General features: G+C 30.8%; 1 long non-coding RNA gene across 1 annotated transcript in view; it reads right to left on the bottom strand.

The window, feature by feature from the left end:
• The window catches only part of LOC137642847 (uncharacterized), a 60,463-nt gene that overhangs the window by 46,728 nt on the left and 6,354 nt on the right, over positions 1-7,381 (bottom strand). The gene's annotated exons all lie outside the window — the stretch shown is intronic.

The following is a 7,381-nucleotide window of genomic DNA, read 5'->3' on the forward strand; positions in this document are numbered from 1 at the left end:
GTTAGTCTAAAGAACCACCCCCCCCCCCCAAAAAAAACCGCAAAAATCCCTAATTTCCACAAATATATTTTCTTCCGATCCTGTAGGCTTTATTATTATAGAAATTACTCTCTATACTTCATATAAGTGCAAGCAAATTGGTATAGAATATCCCCATCAGATACCCAAAAATTCCCAAATCTAGGGATAAATAGGCATGTCTGGCAACACTGACTTGGTGACAGAATCTCGTGAAAAATTATGAAATATTTTCTTACCTACAATTTGCTCCCGTAAATGATAAAATAAAGCTCTTTAAAATAGAAATATGTTTTTTTAAACACCATGAACAGTATAGTAAACGTGGAATTATATTTTATAACTTAATTATGAATGCTAACAAGAAAGTTGACTGAGAGGCGTTCCTTATTCTTTAAGGACTGCTTTCCTGGTCCTATAAATGGAATACATTATCTTATAATTAATTATAATAAATGAATAATGAATATTCAACACTAGAAAGTGATATGTTTAACCTAAAACATTAAACAAATCTAGATTTCTGCTGGAAGACGATTTTCTAATTGGGAAAAAACTAAAGTCATTAAATAATGCAGAGAGTTCATCCAATTGTTTTATATAACGTAAAATTTGAATATTTTGAAATACGAGCTGTTTATTGTATCTAATGATTTATAGATGTTTATTTTCTATTTAAGGCTTTTAATTTAAGAAGTTCATGGACACCGCGATGGTATGGACACCTACTGAGAGCCAACATAACTAATTATGCTAAAAATAAATCTCAACTTAGTGAATTATGCAAAGGTATTATGTGCAAGACCTGCTCAATATGATAAATGAAAATTACAACGTATATCATAGAAATTGTGTCTAATTTTATTCCCAACCCTAATATATTAAATTCTTAAGACAGAAACTGGTAAAAATCTAAACTTTTAAAAAGTGCCAGCAACTTCTGCCTTTTCCAGATTGATCATGAATATATCTATAGTTTAATGATTCGAATAATTTCGTATTAAATATATATTCCATAAAAATCAGTAGATGAATGAAATTTAGATATAGTCCTTATACATTTTAATGCCATATTTTTCTTCGAAATCAGATGCTTTAAAGGTATTTTGTTTTCTTGTTTGGTAAAACAAGTGGCAGACCAGTTTCCATAACTGCCACGTGGCATAAACTGAAATTATAATGTACACAATAAATCAACCTTAAAGATGCAACGGAATAAAAATTTGGTTGAACAAAATACTATCTAAAGATCGTATGTTTTTACCTGTCCATTGATACATATGAACACAAAGCAGGAGACAACTGAAAGACTTTCTTTATAAGCTTATATAACATTAAAACAGTTTTAAAAACAATGTATTCTTTTGAAATTGAATTAAATTAACCAATAATGAATGTTCAACACTGGAAAGAACTATATTTAACCCAAAACATAATAAAATCTAGATTTCCTGTTGGCAGACGATTTTCTAACAGAGAAACCAAACTAAAGTATTAAGATACTACAAAAGAAATCATCTGACTGCTTATTGTAACATTAAAACCGAATTCTCAAGATATTGGCTGTCTATTCTATCCAATAATTCTTCAATATTTATATATTCTATCAGGGTTGTAATCCCAAGAAATTCATGGGCACTGCGATGGTAAGGACACCTACTGACAGTAAAAGTAACTATTTAAGATACCTTTAATAATTATGCAAAGGTATTTTTGTGCAAGATGCGCTCAATATAATCAATATAATTTAAAACTCATATGATGAATATTATATTTTCTTTAATTCACAACATTAATATATTGAATTCTTGAAATAGAAACTAGTAAAAATCTAAAAATATAAAAACTTCTGGCAGCTTTTGTCTTTTCTAGATAGTCATAAATATCTCTATTGTTTAATGTTAAGAATATTCTCGTATTAAATTTATATTCTATAATAAATCACTAGATATATAAAGTTGAAATCCAGTTTTTATACTTTTAATGCCATATTTTCCTTCAAACTCAGATAATTTAAAGGTATTTTGTTTTCTTGTTTGGTAAAACAAGTGGCAGACCAGTTTCCATAACTGCCACGTGGCATAAAATGAAAATATAATATACCAAATAAATTAATCTTAAATATGCAATGGAATAAAAATTTGGTTGAACAAAATACTACCTAAAGATCATATGCTTTTTTGTGTTCATTATTACATATGAACACAAAGCAAGAGACATAACTGAAAAAAAAAAACTTCTTTAAAACTTATATAAAATTAAAACGTCGTTTTAAAGACAATGTTTTCTTTTCAAATTGAAAATAATTAATCAATAATGAAGATTCAGTACTGGAAATATCTATATTTGACCTAAAACGTAATATAATCTATAGTTCCTGTTGGCAGACGATTTCCTAATATAGAAACAAAACTCAATTAATATACTATATATATATATATATATATATATATATGTATGTATGTATGTATGTATGTATGTATGTATGTATATATATATATATATATATATAGCCTTCCACTGAATTTATTTTCAATATTGGCTGTTGATTCTATTCAGTGATTTCTCAATATTTATTTTATCATTTTTGGCTTGTAGGCCTATTCTTAAGAAATTTAAATCTATTGTTAAATTTGCAAATTATTTCATATAAAATATATCTTTTACGAAGGTTACTATAAGATTATTTTAAATATGATAAAAATTGAGACTTTGTCATTATTGCTCAAAATGACTAAAATTAAAAATCTTAAAAAGGAATTTTGTTCATTTCGTTTGGTAAATAACAAAAAAAAAAAAAAAACGAATTCCCAGCCTAAAAATCTAGACCTTGCTAACAAAACCAAGTTACCACTTATTAAGGAAATGGAAATATGCAATGGTTCGAACTTAGATTGTATCAGAATAAATGAAATCTTTATGATTATATATCTTTGAATAATGGAAATCTACGTTCGAGAAAACTACTTTCAGATGTTAACGTTTAATTCGGGGCAATAGTATGTACATTGATTATTTGTTTATTTATTTATCTATAAGGGAAAAATTGTGAATATTTACGTAGGCAAAAGCCGCCCGCAACAGCTAGTGGCTACACTTTCCCCACTCGAAAGCGCGGAATTTAAAACATCCATAGAATAATATTAATCAATATGCTACACATTGAAATCAAATGTTGTACTTACATTTCACATTGATGTACCACTGCCGCTTGAAATTATGTATCTCCGATGAACCGGAATAAATAGAAAACGCGCGCAGACATCTCTACTCTACCACACTTAAAGCAACACTGAAATAGTTTCAACTTGAGGCGATGAATCATATTATCATCAGATCACCTGGATGCTAGTTACCTAAATTTGTTAACTATAACTGGTTAGCCTTGAATGCTATATTTTCGGCCTTTTTATACTATTAGGTTGGCCTTTTAAAGCTGAATTCGATAAGAATATAATTTAATATTTAAATGATATACAGTAGACGAGTGAAATTTATAAGCAAGTTACCCCTAGAAAAGCGGGCTCAAGTAAAAGAAAACGACGCAACTTTCAATTTAGAGTACACCTAATTAAAGGCTAACTATATCATATTGTTTTGTTTTGTTATAAAGTCGCCTTAGCAAATTTATGAGTTAATACCTCTAGGGATATTACCTTCCATTACCTGTATAATTGTACGATGTAAAATTAGTAAGATTTACTTAAGAACAGCAAATCTATCACCATAAACTGAAAGTAGATAGTATCTTAAAATCTAGGATTGATAGTTTTCGCTGTCTGATTGTGATGTTGGCAGATTCCAGAAAGATTTCAACTTTTTTGCAATAAATATTCAAATCTATTTCTTTAGTGTTTGGTGGAGTGCGAGAAATAAACCCCTAAAAAAAAGAAGTTTTTTCAATGTCATATCTGGGAATTATAAGGTAGGGTTGCATTACTTTTCCTGGTCTTCAACTTAGGGTCTCAAGTGTCTAGTAGTGACTTTTTACATTATTCATAAATGGTCAAGTCGGTTGCGATATTTTCCGCAGGAAAATGCCCAATTATGCTTTTGTATATCTGTGTTCAAGCATTGTGTTCCCTATTATTAGTTCATTAGAAAAAAACTTGCTGATATTGAGTGCCATGCTCTCTCCCAGAATGTAGAAACCCCGTTCCTCTATCAAAGTCTTTTGTCGAATCCAGTCAAGTCTTCTTTCAGTGAATGCACATATCCAGGCCATATATTACAAGAATTGACAAAGGCTGCTTTATCTTGCCATCCTAGTTCAATTTTGGACACTAAGTTTCCATGTTGTTAAGCTTTACTCTGGATTTTTAAACTTAAGTCTTCTTTACTTATTATCGTGAGATACTTTGCACCCTTCTCCCACTTGAAAGGGTTTCACTGGACCAAGGGACATATCTACCATTTAAGAGTTTACTAAAGGCCACTGATCTTTCTCCCTCTACCTTGCTGAAAACCTCAAGAGTTATGCGCTTTTACGAGTAAAGAACTTGTTACTTGTTTTTGGGGTTTAAACCCTCCACTGAAGTCGAGTGAACTACTTCTCGGGCGGGTCCATATTAATCATCTAGCGAAACATTTTCATTATAACTTATACAATTCTTTGATTGTAGCATCTTCCAAATCATATGATCTTGTGAAAAGTAATGTCTTTAGTTTCTTCTTAAATCCAATTGCTCCCTTTAGGTCCTTCATTTCAGTTGGCAGTTTATTATAATGTCTAGGCGCGCAGTAGCTAAAAGCCCTTTCACCAAATTTACTATTTGTTCTTGGTTCAGATAGCCTATGTGTGTCACTCATGTGTCTTATGTTAACATTTGTTTCTAGCTCTAGTTTGTTCAGGCATTCTTTTAGATATTTTGATTCATTTTGGTTCAGTATCTTAAACGTTAGTAAGAGTAGCTTGTATTCAATTCTCGCTTTTACCGGTAGCCAGTGTAATTCAATTAGTGCAGGGGTAACTCTTTCCCTATTGTGTAGTCCTTTTATTAATCTAGCGGCTCTGTTTTGTACTCTGAATTTTCTTCAGCTGATAATTTGGTAATCCATAGAACAGTGAGTTGCAGTAATCAATTCTTGAAAATATGTGGTGATTAATGAGTATGGCCATAGATTTTTCATCTAATATATGCTATGTTTCTAATATGATAGTTACAATTTCTTACCATATTTATATGTTCATTCATTGTCAGTCTATCATCTATGATTACTCCAAGATTTATGACAGATTTCTTTAGGTCAATGATCGATTGACCTATTTCAATTCTTTGGAAGCATTCGATTCTTTTTATATCTTTTTCATTTCCAAAAATAATACATTTACTTTTATCTTCATTGAGCTTGAGATTTTTTGTTAACATCCAAGCCTTCATTATTTCATGTATCTTTCTTTTTGCTTCATCAACTGATTCTATTGGGAAATAGAATTGTGTATCGTCAGCGTATATTTTAAACTTAACTCTGTGAGTTTCAAGTATATTTGCCAGTTCAATCGTGTAAATTTCAAACAGGAGAGGACCTAGTACACTAGCTTGAGGCACCCCTTTGGTTAGTTTTCTTGTCTCAGATTCAACATTTGATATCACTACTTTAACTTTGCGGTTTTCGAGATAACTCACAAACCAGTCATATGCTCGTTCTACGATGCCCACAGCTTTAAGGTCTTCCAGCAGATATGTATGTTCTACAGTATCAAATGCTGCACTTAGATCAAGCATCACAAGAATGCAACACTTGCCATTTGTTATAATTTCTGTTATGTCATTTTTTTATCGCTAACACTGTTGTTCATGTGGAGTAATTTTCTCTGTATGCAGATTGATCATCAGGTATGGCATTAGATTTTTTCAGATGTTTCCAGGTTTGTTCGTGTACAGCAGTTTCAATAATTTTCGAAAAATATGACAGATTTGATATTGGCCTATATGAACTTAAATTGTCTGCATCACCTTTTCCTTTATACACAGGCTTGGTACATGCAACTTTTTCACAATCAGGGAAAACTGCCTGTGTTAGACTCATATTTACCATGTTTCGGTAGGTCTCTTGTAGTCTGGTGAAATTTTCTGCATCTTTTACATCGTTAATTGCAAATGGGTCATTTCCGCAGTAGGTTTTTTTTTTTACTTTCTTTATTATTCTCATATAATCACTGACTTAACTCTCTGAATACCCTTAGCTTATCTACACCTGTTGCTGATGTATTCCTTCGCTCTGTTGTGCCGATGTTGTGAAAACTGGAGCAGATTTGATTTATTTTTTCCTCAAAATAATCAATAAAATCATTTGCTAGGCATTTAGGATCATTAGTTATGTCAGGCAACACTATTTCTGTCTTTAGACCTAATAGTTTCTGTAGGTTCTTATGTATTTTCCGTGGGTCATTTTCATTGCACACTTTATAATAGGCCTTTTTTTTTTAACTAAGATAAGGTAATGGTAGCGATTTCTAGCTGCTTTGTAATGTTGCCAGTTTTCATTATTTTTATTTCTTTTCCATTTATCCTCCATTTTTCTTTTTCTTTTTTTCTCTTCGTATAATTCATTATCAAACCAGTTCTATTTTTCTTTAATTGTGATTATTTTTGTTATTTCCGGTCACCTATTATTATAATTAGTTGCAAGTATAGTTTTACTTCTATCAGTAATGCAGTTTATACAGGATTGTCTCTCTACGAGGGTGTGATTCTCTTCACAGTTACAGACTGGTGTTATCCTCTAGGCTTTGTTCAATGAACTCTTTTGGATCAAAGTTAGTCTTAATTCTGTAAGTGATTTCCTTCTGTATTGCATTATTTTTTCTAACGTCTATTTCAAAAGACATTAACTTATGCATTGGGGATATAGAGCAGTCAGGTTCAATCTCCATATTTAGTATGATGTTGTTGTTGTTTTTGTTTACTATAACTAGATCTAGTATATGATTAGACTGAGCTGTTGGTTCAGACACTGTTTTCAAGGTCGTGGTTGTCAATCAATTCTCTAAATTCATTGACATATGGATCTACTCTGTTATCAAGATGTAGGTTGAAATCACCACATATAACTATATTTCGATTGTCATTCAATGTATCTAGTAAGTTATTAATTTCATCTAGAAACATTCTTTTGCTTTTGCTCGGTGGTCTATAGAGTATAACTATTTGTAGATTTACATTTCGAGATAAAATTTTAATATTCATATATTCAAATGAATTAACTATGAGATGATTTCTTACTGTAACTTTGTATGATTTCTTTATTAAGATTCCAATGCCACCGCCTCTTTTGTCTTCTTTTGGTTCATGATAAAAGTTATAAGATTTAGGTGTCATTTCATTTATTTTCGATCTGTTACTCACATTACCACTCAACC

Source organism: Palaemon carinicauda, chromosome 6 (assembly GCF_036898095.1).
Source record: "Palaemon carinicauda isolate YSFRI2023 chromosome 6, ASM3689809v2, whole genome shotgun sequence".
Classification (NCBI taxonomy): domain Eukaryota; kingdom Metazoa; phylum Arthropoda; class Malacostraca; order Decapoda; family Palaemonidae; genus Palaemon; species Palaemon carinicauda.